General features: G+C 39.2%; 1 pseudogene; it reads left to right on the top strand.

Annotated features, from left to right (window-relative positions):
• The first annotated feature begins 104 nt into the window (after positions 1-104).
• LOC120731787 lies at positions 105-7443 on the top strand (annotated as a pseudogene).
• The last annotated feature ends 5560 nt before the right edge of the window (positions 7444-13003 follow it).

Raw genomic sequence — 13003 nt, 5'->3', positions numbered from 1 at the left:
ACACCCACACTGCTTTTCATACCACTGCTCATTCTCTGTATTGATTCCTGAGTACACAGGATGATGGATGCTTTTCTAGTGAGTTGTTGGATGAATTAGAGATGTCCATCCTCATTGTAGCAGAGTGCTACTACTCAGCGATGAAAGCCTCGCATCTCTCTTGGTCTAATGGGGTTTTAAGTACAACCCTTTATGGATGATAATGCAGAGTAATGGTGAAAACTCTGGGAGGGCTGGAGTCTGGCAGACACTTTTGTGTGTGCACAGCAATCCAGCAGGCAATTTAGCCTGCACCTTATGGTTCACTGTCGGTTTGAAGTTGAAGGAGTGTCAATTAGCAAACATCAATTTTTAATCTGCCCTTTATTTTCATGCTCATCTTGCACACATAGCCAATTATTGCCATGGCAGCCTGAGAAAATATGCTCCAGGTCCTGACCCACTCTTGCACATCACAGTGCCCTGCCAAGAGTGTCTCTCCTGCACTGTGTCAGTTAGAAATGTCGGTGTACTGTTGACTTTACAAGTGTCGTCGCTGATCTGTGGTGAAGGGAAACCGTTTGGATGTATTTTGAGGTCCCTTAGGGGACTGCAGGGACTTGTGGGAAGATGACCTGATTTCTAATTTTCTCCTCTCCTGCCTGGGCTGTGGGCTCGACACTGATTCAAACGCAGAGAAGCCCGTGAGAAGAGTGACTAAAACGATGCTACACCAAACCTATTTGGAATACGGTTTCTCTGTCAGTGTAAATCTGGATGTTTGGTTGATGGATACAGGCGTGGCTGTAATTCTGCACTGGTAGATTCAGGTAAGTGGAAATACACTTAGGTTTGCCTTGGGATATGCTTCACTGTTACCGACGTGTTTACAACCTAAATTGCATATTTGCAGCATTTTTCTGTAATTGGTTTTATCCCATCTGACACACTAATCCAAAAGAGGTCATGGTCTTTTTTTTTTTTTTCTTTAAAAACAAAAGAAAGACAGCGGTCCATACTGTTTGTATATTTAGATCATTTACAAATGCAACAATTGGAGTTTCCAAATGCACGTCAGTATGTTCATCCATATGGTCTTCATTTGTTCAGTAAATGCCCTGAAGCTGTTAATAGAAAAGGTGGATTAAAAATGTCCAGTGAGGTAAGTGTGCGCAGTGTGACGCCGTCATCAGATCAGATGATCGTTTATTTTAGGACCCCAGAATAAGGTCGCTTTCCAAAACTGGAAAAAGTATCCTCTGTACAGGAAGGTGTCTGAATCACTTCTGTAACTAACAGAAACTTGTAAGCTAATATAAGAACCTCAGCATAATAAATGTGACTGTAAAATGAGTAAGACATCATTTAGAACCGGTAAACTATATTTTTTATAATAATAATACAAAAGAAATGTGTAGTAGTAGTAATGCCTAGGCTACAATAACTTCACTTACATCACTATTGTTTTTTGTTATTTATACACAGCATGTATATTATTCTGATTTAAGTAATTCAACAAACGTGCTTTCCTGGGGAAACTATTTTATCTTCACTCACTTTTTGACTGGTCAAATATAGGACTTCAATTCCCTTTGCAATCATGTTTAAGTGGCTTTAATACTTAGTAGTTTTGTGGCATTGTCTTGCATTTGAGAATTGCTATATTTAAATTGTAGCAAACTTTGCCTATCCTAACTGCTTTCTTCTGCTTGTCAGGTGAGCAACCATGGCTAACCTGCAGCAGGAATACCCTGGAGTTCTTCTGGGGATCCTGGAGGAACTGGCCAATATGCGCCAGTGGCTTACGTTCCAGGATCTTTGTCGTATGGTCAGCAGCCGCTTTGACCTCGAGCACCTTATTGAGCTCAGGAGTTTGCTCTTTGCTGCAGCTAGCAGGGATCCCTGTTTCCCAGCCACTCTGTTCAGGGACAGAGTTTCTACCAGAGGCCAGGGGCTATCACCCATAGGTGTCGCTGCTGACATAGTAACTATCTTCAATCTTATTCAGATGACGGGTGGGGTCTCTGAAGGGAGCCAACCAATGAGAGCTCCCACTGTCCTGCCTGTTGACCAGTCCCCAGGCCCCAGTCTGCCTGGGATCCACCAGCTGAATATCCCTGGTCGATGAACGAGTACGCACCCACTCTGACTCCAGTGGCCAGCCTATTGACCAGCACTTGCTTTTTCCAAAATCAAATTACTCAGCGCGGAAACGAGCAAGTCTTCCCCCGGATCCTATCTCACTTGTGTCCTCCCCCCCAATAAGAGCGAGGGCTGTGTCTTTCGACTTGCCTCACACCACCCTTCTGTATCCTAGCAGTCAAATCTCTGACAACGCAATGAAGAATATCTACCTACCTTTGGAAACAGACAGTGAGTCTAGTGGAGATTCTGCCACCGTGGAGGTGTTTGAAGCTGAACAGGGAACATCGGTTGACCAGAAGAGAAACATCTTCAGGAAAGACTTCCACAACCAGCCACCTTTAATACCCCAGGTCACTGTTAGCAGTGAGTCTCCCAGTCCCAACAAAGGGCAGAAAGGATTCGACAATCTCAGCTTTGATATGATCCCTAATCCTTACCCATCACCAACAGCAGTTTACCAGACTCCAGAGCAGCGAGTTAAACATGAAAGCTTGGATGACCTACAGGACTCAACGTATTTCGGACCCGGCTCTATCCCGGAGCCATCCCCACGGCACCTTCAACCTCCTAGGACAAAAAAGCATGCATGGAGCAGTAAAAGTCACAGTCTAGAGGATCGGCTAGGCCTAGACAGCATTGGGATGGGCATAGAATCACAAGGGGGGCAACTTCCAAGACGTTCAACCCCTGCTATCAGTAGGGGCTTTGGGGGGTCTTCAGGAGGAGAGAGTGGAGATAGTGGATTGCCAGGTGGAGCTGATGGATTCAAAGCTCAGGCAACACAGACAGACCCACCGGACCCTCGGCGACTCCGTAGCCTTGTTCATGCTGATCGCCTCTCTTTTATGGCCTCATTAGATGACCCTGAGTTTGGGGAAGATGACATCAGTGCTATCTTTCGTTTCTTAGATGACATTAGTATGTGTGGTTCCACAGGAGTCCTGCACCCCAGTGATAGCACCGCTAACCAGGACACCCCTGAGGCTAGACGTGGCCGGTTAGGTCAGCTCCAGAGGCTCTTTCACTCTCTAGAAAGCAGTGACGATGGGCTGAAAGCCAGTGTCTGTAAGTTACTGCTTCGTATGAGCCAGATAGAAAGACAACTAGAATCGCTGAATGATGTGAAGTCTGAGATTTCCCAGGTACTTTCTGCTTTACAGCGATTAGATGAAAAGATCCAGCAGCCACCCGGAGGTGGCGGACAAGTTACAGGTGGGAGATGGCTTGAACCTCTTAGTGGTGTCTCCTCTTTCATGAGCCACCCTTTAACTCCTTCAGAATCATCAGAACCTCAACCTTTGTCTGCATCTGGACATCTGTTTCCCGCTACCAGCTCCAGTAGTCTGGACTGGAGCCGTTGGAATACTCCAGGAGATCAAACAGAAAGCAGCAAAGGTCAGGCAGATTCAAAGGGCGTGAAAGAAGGGAAGAAGGATGCATCATCTAGTCGTGCCTGTAAAACCCAGCCTGAAGAGAAAAGTGTCTCTGACTCCAAACAACTGAATGTGTCTAACTCTGCAAGAGACTGGACTGTGTCATTCTCGAAAAGTAAAGATGGCAAAGCTTCACAAAGAAAAACCGGGCAGGTAGAGTAATTCCACATAGTATTTGATCCTATATTTTCTATGATACAAAAAATAAATGTTAGATTAGAGATTAGTTCAGAAGCATATAATTTATCGCCCTTAAATGTACATAACAGTTTCAGCCATGAGTATAAACATGATGTTCAGCCTCAAAAAGGCATGTTTTTAACTCTGTATTTTGCCGACTAGACATCTGTGATTATGTGGTTGTTTGACAAGTGAGCTATTGGTTTAAACTTTTAGGATGACTAAGATTTGGTCAAGACTGAAAAGAAGTATATTGAAATGTATATACATTGTGGTATTTAGCATAACTAACATTATCGACTTGCGGAATTTTAAATACTTTAAAGATGTGTTGTCATCTAAACAGCATACATACAATCTGTGTTTGGTGCATATTTATTCTAGGCAGATCAGTCGGGCAGCACCACTAACCTACTCTCCCAAAAGCCTGCCAGCCTGGTGGAACAAGTGTTTAACTCATCCCTGTTCCACCACAAAGACAGCAGCCTCACAGGGGGGCTAAGCTCTGGAAAGGTCCTGGACCCCAGATTGGCCGAGGGAAGGGGAAGACCAATATGGACTGTAGATGACAGAGAAGCACGAATCTCACCATTGGACTTACAGGCAAGAATTTCTGACTTTTAAAGCGACACAAGCAGTGTGGAAATGACACAAGCAAATATGTTGTATGATTTTTTTTTTTGATTGCCTAATATCAGTGCCTAATGCAGAGTCAGCTGACATCCATATCGATCAGTCAAACTTTATTTATATTTATGTGTTGCACATTTAATGTCTTAGTGCAAAAGGAAATGAATGGTCAGCCAATAAAAACATGGAACGAGTGTGAAATAATAAATATGTATAGAAACTAAATGGAATTATGTCCCTCAGGCTCCTGAGTCTCTGAACCCGAACAACATGGAGTTCTGGATGGACGACATCTACAATCCAGGCTACGATGCTCTACTCAGGCGTAAAGAAGCTGATCTCCGCCGGGCCAAGATCTGCAAGCTGATTGCACTCATAGCCACTGCAGTGACTATCATTCTCATCATCGTCATTCCCATTTGCACCATGGGCCAGTGAAGCCTCTTCCAGAAAACTCACTTTCTTGCCTGATTTCATTTAATTTGTTAATATATTTATTTTCAGCAGCTATGAGCTGTGCCTAGGACCATATATGGGATTCTTATTGAGATTAGTGGAGGAGAGACTGTGACTCTTGAGCGGGTTTGATGATCTGCGAATGATCAATACCTCCTTTTATTTCTCTGCATGCACCATCATTATTTATTACTTCAGAAATACAGGAGGATTTTAACTGTTACTGGAAATTACATATAGTCATTCCCTCGTACAGTTACATACACACTGTAAATCATCTCCCGTGCCATTTTTTTCTCCCATTTGCTATGATTTATTTCATGACTTATGTTCCTACTAAACTGAAGCGACTGCAAAGGAAGTAACTAACTTTAAAGGTTTTAAACAGTTCTACAGTAACTGATAGCATATGTTGAAACTAGTAATACTGAGCCAATGCAAAAGGGACTTTTTATTTTTATTCCCTCCTTTCGTCTCCACTTTTCTGAGAAACAGCACTGTTAAAAAATGCATTGTGAATATGCTTGAGCACTGAACACTGCCTGACTTGTTCTTGCTGTTCCCCTGAGAACAAACTAGGGCTTATTTCACCTCTATGTAAGATAATTGTTTCATTAGTAAATCAGAGTTTAACATCTGTAATTTATAAATAGAGTTGGATTTCTTTTTATAATTAAGTTTAGTTTCAACATTTCTTCTTGTACTTTAAAAGATATACTGCTCATAAAATGTTAAGTTATTAAAAAAATAATATTTTTATAGAGTTTTCGCCCATTTTCAAACTGTCTAATCCATTTTTGAATGTGTCTGACTTGTGGAGCAGAGTGTTTACCAAGCGTCAGGTTTCACGAAATGAAAGTTGTTGTTGTTTTTGTTGTCGTTCGTGATGCTTTGGCTCTGGAGCAGTGAAAAAAGGAGGGAGCCCTTTCCAGTAACCACTCTCTGAGTGGATGATTCCACTTGTAATTTAATTGATGGGATGTTTGGAGTCCACCTATGCACATTATCTTTTCACAGTACTCACTTGCCAATAGCTTTTCCACATTTTTGCAGACTCACTTAGCAGATTCCTCTGCTGTCCTTTGAAAACGTCCTGTGAACTAAGTATGCTAACTTTTTGTCCCTGACTAAAGAATACATTACGGCTGATGTCAAATCTGTTCATCTATAGTGGGATACAACAATATATCTCTGCAACAAAACTACCTGTGTAAAGCTTCTATCTTTCAGCTTTTGCTGTCAGAGTGCTGTTGCTTGAACTCCAAAGTAAGGCTGTGATGTAATGTGCAGAGTTCCCTTTATTGTGGTTAAAATATAAAGCACACTTACAGTAGACTGTAATCTAATACATCCTCATCGGAAACCACAGCCTTTCAATGACCAGATAATTGAATTAAATACACCACCTCAACAAAAATGTAACATTGTAAGCTGCTCAACTTCAGTATTTTTCAGGACTAATTGGATTGCATTGCATCTTTTAGGTGCACATTTTCCTCTGATGTGGATTGGACAGTTGTCATGCCATAAAAACTTCACTTTACACAGGATGTATAGAGAGAGTGGGTCGTGCTTCAGTGTATGGGCCTAAGTAGATGCACTATATACCTGCCAAGTGCTCCCCATGAGGCTGTTTGTGGATCCATTACCTTTCCAATGGTGCCAGTGAGAAGACTTAACTCAGCACAATCTGCAGGGTGCTTCCTTTCAAACTTCTGTGCATTAGACCATCCTTATACTTTTTTAGTCTTGAAATGCACATAACACTTTTGTTTGTAATGTCGATATTGTTTTTGTAGTATCCATGCAACTTTTAGACAGACAGAGGAAATCTGTAAACTTGTTATTCGAGTAAACAATGCCTAAAAAAGAAAACTTGATCGCGAATGTAAGAAAAACATGTCACCATACAGTTTTCTGGTGTGCAATGCTTCAATGATGCAAGGATGTTTGTTGACTTGCCTGTCTGCATAAACTCATTAAAAGGGGTGTGTGCCTTTTACAGCAGTTTGTCTGATTGAATAAACTCTAAATGCAAACCTAAATGTAATATATCATAATCATGCACTTATAGCAACACAGAGAATGGGGGAAATCCTGCAGAAAAGAACTGCACTGCAAATTTAATTATGTCTCATTTTTCCTCAAGTGTGTGGTTACACTTGCAGACAGAACAAGTCCATCCAATTTAAGAAAGAGCTGCTGATTAGAGGGGAAAAGAGATATTCTGGCAGTCAAATGATCCATGACTAGAGGAAATGTACAAATAAAGATGAATAATTGATAAAGACATAAAGGACGCATCGACTGACAAATCTGATTATCTCAAATCAGCTATAGTGGGCTTGAAGTACTCAGACAGTTCTGAAGTAATGCTCATTTAAAATAAATAAATAAATAAACCAGCTAAAACCTTTTTTTGAATTGTAAACTGTTCTAATATGGACACTTACATGTAAGTTGTGCAGTTGAAAGCGTGTGTGTGTGTTGTTGTCATTAAATCTTGCACAAAGAGCTCCTGCTACACCCGGATATGCCATCCGCTGCTGATTAATGATGCTGTTGGTTGCATCCCAGTTGGCACGATGATGGCAACGAGACACAAGGCACAATTACTCACTGTTTCACAACTTTATAATTTCACACATAATTTCCCATTGCTGTATTGCATTCAATAATATACACAGAAAGAGCAAGAAGTATATATATTGTGGTGGCTTACTCTGAATAAAACTGCCTTTTTAACTTATAGTGAAAACTGCATAGTCTACATGTAAAAGTTACTGATATCACTGACTAATATTTACTCACAGTCAGTAAGGTAGGCATGTCAAACTAAGTGGCCTCATGTGAAAATCTTAAAAAAATAAAAACATTTAATACTTTTGTTCTATACATTTCAGGAATATTAAAAATGCCCATGATGATTATTTGTTTGTTTAAATAAATAGATAGATAGATAAATAGATACTTTCTTGATACCACAAGTGAAACTGTTGTGTTGCAACAGCATGATAAAGAATAAAAAATAGTACAGTCTACAATAAATAACAAAGAAACAGCACTTTGTAGTGCCACAGCCGCCTTATACTCAGGGGCGGATCAACAAGGGTGTTATGTGCCACCCTAAAATAATCTCTTGCCACCCGTGGTGCCACCCTAGGTTTTTGCATATGCCAATGTTGTTTTTTAAAATAAGCTAGCATTAACACTTTGAGCCTAGCTACAGTTAACACTGAATACCTAAAACTGAATATATTGCATACTGTTACCCTCCCTCCCCACTACTAAAAAATGGTTATTTCTTGTTGTCAGTAGTAACCAATGTCTTTGATTGTGCCGAGCAATGATATTTTTAAAACTGATGAAAATCCTAGGCAAGACTCCACTCCTCTGTGAGGAAACATCTGAACCGTTATCTGTGTACGTATGTTTTTCTAACATAATATGTGAAGTTGGTAACAGTATGTTTTTAGAGGCTTGGTGGAGGACAAGAGGTGGTTGCTGTGGTGATGGGTGAAGTGGCGTGTCCACAGAAGGAGATGCTCAGAAAGCTGCAAAAGAAGACGTGTGCTGAAGTGCTGAATCTCAGCCAAATACAGACAACTGTGTGTATGCTCAATCATCTAGTAAGTAGTGGGCTGGTTTCAGTCATTGTGCGAATGTACTGTTTATAAGTTTGGGGAAACCTGCAGTCAGCTGAGACTAAAGAAGTCACTTGGTTGAGTGACGAAACGTTTCTCCCACTGAAAACGTTACGTCCAGATGGACAGAATCAACCTTTTGGGAAGGACAACTGTGGCTTTTCTCCAACTTTTGGCCAATCATGTTAGTGTCCTGTTTATCACACATAATAAAAAGCATTTACTCTCTGTGTGTGATGTTAATGTGCAAATGTCATTTGTAACTATAGAGAATATGCACAGGACTACTGATATAGGGCTGTGTTTTTGTGGCACTTAAGTTTAAATTGGTCATGGACAGACATTCTTCCATAGCATGAAGAACAGCAAAGGTCTAAGGCAGTTTTGAACTAGTAATATTCGTTTTCGAAATGATTCTTAGTTTTAGAAATTTCAGATATTTTTTAACCGCTTTCATATGCAATCATGCAGGGCATTTATTTTGACTGAAGTGATCATTGGTGCTCAAGGCATCGTGCTTTAGAATTGAATTTCATCTTAAGGCTTTAAAAGCATTATACAGTGAAAAGACTTGTGTATCATTCTTACATTTAACAACTTGTGACCAGGGCTATCTTAAATAAACCAGACTTGAGTGAACAAAGGTGAATAAACTCATTTACTCTTTCATCAGTCTGCAAATAAATACTGTGATGGTCCTCAGGCCCACACCAAGTCCTGAGTTTGACATGTCATGAATCAGCTATTATTGTCATGTTTTAGAGTAGTTAGTACTGTAAAGCTAAGATTGGGCTTGTTTTACATTTTATATTTTATAGCCACAGGTTTGCTTTATGTGTTATTACAGGACATGTTTTTTTGAAAAGCATCTCCAAGCTTGAAAGCTGGGCAGGCACAAGTCCATTTATTTTGTTATGAGTTTGAGTAAATGAATGAATGAATTTGTTCGCAGCTGGAAGAGGGTGCTGTTAAAACAACCCTATTATTTTTTTCTGTTGACTGCTTCTCTTAGCTTCCACCAACATTATTACCAAACATACTCATGGGCAAATAAATAAATCGCTCTTGTAAAAATGATCGGTGAAAGCCTCAGACTATCGTCGGTGGTCGATATATTCGTCCAATCGCCTAACCTTATCCTATATCATATTGTTGGGGTCCACAGAACACTTTTTTTTTTACATTTTACTTTGTAATTATTAAATGTTTGCAGGTGTAAGCAGAGTTTGCCTGCACCACCACTGTCCCACTGACATCCAAATTCATGCAGCAGCTAGATCACCATTCCTTGCTGCTAATGAAAGTCTTCCAAAGGAAAGGAGGAGCTCTGCAATAAAAAAACAATTAAGAACATAATTTTGAGTTGTTTTTGCAGCATATTTTGGGTCCTTATGGAGTTCCACTGTTAAAAGCAGTCCAATCAACCGACGTCAGACAAATTTGAGGAGAGATTATAGTACTGCACTGCGCAGTTATGAATTCATCCTGCTGCTTCTATCAGCAGTGGCATTATCTGAAGGGAACCAGTGTCCTGATTCCACTGCCCTGAGAATGGAGGCTTGACCCAGCAGGCAGCACCATCATACCAGCTGGTGAGTCCGGTGAGGAGGTGGAATGGTGTTCTCCCTCGGACTCTGCAGCACGTAAAAGGTGTCGTCAGCTGCAGTGGGTCTGGGGTCAATGAATCCCCTGAATGCAATATAAGGAAACTCCTTGGACCCTGTAACCAGGTCATGGTATAGCAAGAGGATTCTGGTACATCTTGGTGTTTTTGGTTAATGTCACAGCTGTATCGATTTTATGAGGCTATACTGTGTAAAAAAGGCTGGTGCGGTGTAGAGATTTACTTTAATTTGCCAGTTTTATTTGACTTTACAACATTTACGGAGAGATATTTTCAATAAAAAATGACAAATGCAGCAGCTTATTTAGTTTAAATTCTAACCTTCATAGGCTATTGTAAAAGCGTAACGGATAGCTATTTTTTAAATTTGAAATTTGCGTTTGTAAAATAGTTTAAAGTTAAAAGTTGGGCATAAATCATTATAAACAGGCGTTTGTTATACATTTCAGGTAAATTTTATTCTGTAGGGAAAAAGGGCGAAACGTCTTCATCAAAGGCGCAGTTAAACGCTCGGACAATATTTCACAGTACACCAATTTTATTGTACACGGGTTTTTTTTTGTTTAATTATTTATTTTTTCCGCACGAAGATGATTTATTTTCTTTAAATATTTTGTGATGAATCGACGATTACAATACATTACATATTGCAATATTACAATTATTAAAATACTTATCGAAACTGTGAAACTAAATGAGAAATTTATTTTTTTTAAAATATGATAACTATGGGAAACTTATTCTGAATAAATAAAGCCGACATGTTTATCCCTTCACCTCGCTTGGGTGACACTGGGAGTCAAGGTGCTAAGGTTTACGTGTTGAGGGGGCAGGAGCCAACAATCGAATTTGGTTTTCACGTGTGAGCGCTACCAGGAGCTTTTTCTACAAGTGCTGTGAAAACTGTACATCTAATGAACAAATTATTTTTAACTAATGTTGAGGGAGATGTGGCCAAATTTGATCTTGTAAGCATAGTGTGCAAAATAAGTTATGGCTACTGCGAGATGCTGATCTAAATAAATATATCATAATTATGTGAGTGCATTATGTGAGATTTACTTTAGTATTGCCGTCTATACAGGTGTCCAGATGTATGTTATGGGTGATAAATTTAAATTGTGTGCATACAATTAGCAGGCTTGAGGTTTCTCACCTGACTTTAGCTGTTTTATTTTCAATAGACTGATATTTAACCGAAATACAAATATGAAAACCTAAGTGCTGAACACGAATTCATTATTAAACATCACTGAAACTCTATGCAAGCTTAATGGCAATGTGTTCATGATTCACAAATATTATAGATTGCATTCATTTATCATAAAACTTTGTTCACAGTCACCAAGAACATGCAAAGTTGTTCTTTACTATGATCTGTACATGTCTTGAGATTTAAACCCTTAATTTCTCTGATTATGTCATGATTAACATAGGTGACCTTTTTGTTTTCTTGTAGCTGAGTTGGTCAGTCCAGTCAGTTTATGTCAAATGATCATCACAAACCTGAGGAACCGTCCTGATTGATTCAATTTCTTTCATCACATCTCCTCCTGTTTTCATGCAGGCGTCTTTCGTACACCATCATCACTTTCTCCACTTCAGCTTGAGGTAAACTTGTTTATTTGCAAAGAGAAGCAGAGGCATGGCAGTATATGGATTGTTGTTGACTAAAAACACACAGTGGTAAGAACTAAATTTGCACAGGTTTTCTGCATTTTTGTTTGTGAGCTTGTTTTTTTTGCAAAGGATAACAATGTTTCCATACACATAGTGAATTTTTCATAGAAAAACTGGATCTTCTTAGTTCTGCCTGTATTTTCTTCACATTGCTACACTGATATGAATGCACAATTTTAAGGGTTTAACCAGACATAGAGGGAATGGGTCAAGGTTGGAAGGAAATCAGACATAGAGGGAATGTGCCACTCCATCTTGGAAGATGAGGGCCAGTTCAAACTATTTTGTGTTTATTGGTTCTTGGAACATTCATAGAACACCCAGACCACATTATTAAGGTTTACAGATAGAACAGCATGCATTTTATTTTCACTATACACATTTACAATGAGATACAGAGGAAATTGAGGTTTAGCTGTGACTTCATGGCTTGATTTTTGTCCATATGCAATGTGACATCTGTATGTGTGGGTGTGGTCCAGTGCAGTTATGTGGAGCTTCAGCAAAGATGAATACTGTCAGAAACCCCAGTTTTATTGTTTCACTGTATTTTTTATTTATGTATTTAACACAACTGAAAATGAACGGGAAACCTATAATAGATGATGCAACACATTAACACATAGAGTACATAATAACATAATAAACAATCGTACTGGCAACGATTGCTTGCACTAAGTCAGTTAAAATCCATCAAGAATGCAGTGTTTGTTTAAGGTTTTGTTTCTTTCATTACACTCTGAGTTGGCATGTGCTTTTCAAACATTACCTTTAAACTGTTTAATATAGCGGTCATTCCATCCACTCACCTTTAATCTTTAATAGTTTTTGAGATGTTGGTGAAAAATGTGTTCATGACTGCAGATTTCTGGCATTTTGTGTAAATTTAAGCATGTAAGCATTGATTGTTTCTAAGAAAAAAAGGGTGTGAAACTAAGTTAGACTTGTGTTTGTAAATGAACCCCCCCCTATGTTGTGTAGCTTTCTGGATTTTATACTTATTGGACTACATACTTATTATATAGGCTATACAGTACATAAAATCAAAATTTGCATGTTTTATGTAACTGAAATGTTTAATTATGTGGGCTAAAGAAAATAAGAAATTTATAGAGTATATTTATATGAAACATGTGTCTATGTACTGCATTTGATGTATTTTAACGATATATATAATGGATATTACAGATTGTAACACCTGCATATGTGTATCGGACATAAAGAGCCGCACA

The sequence above is a fragment of the Simochromis diagramma genome, unplaced genomic scaffold (assembly GCF_900408965.1).
Source record: "Simochromis diagramma unplaced genomic scaffold, fSimDia1.1 OVJJ01000483.1, whole genome shotgun sequence".
Lineage (NCBI taxonomy): Eukaryota > Metazoa > Chordata > Actinopteri > Cichliformes > Cichlidae > Simochromis > Simochromis diagramma.
The sequence above is the reverse complement of the archived record's forward strand: the minus strand, read 5'-3'. Positions and strand labels throughout refer to the sequence as shown.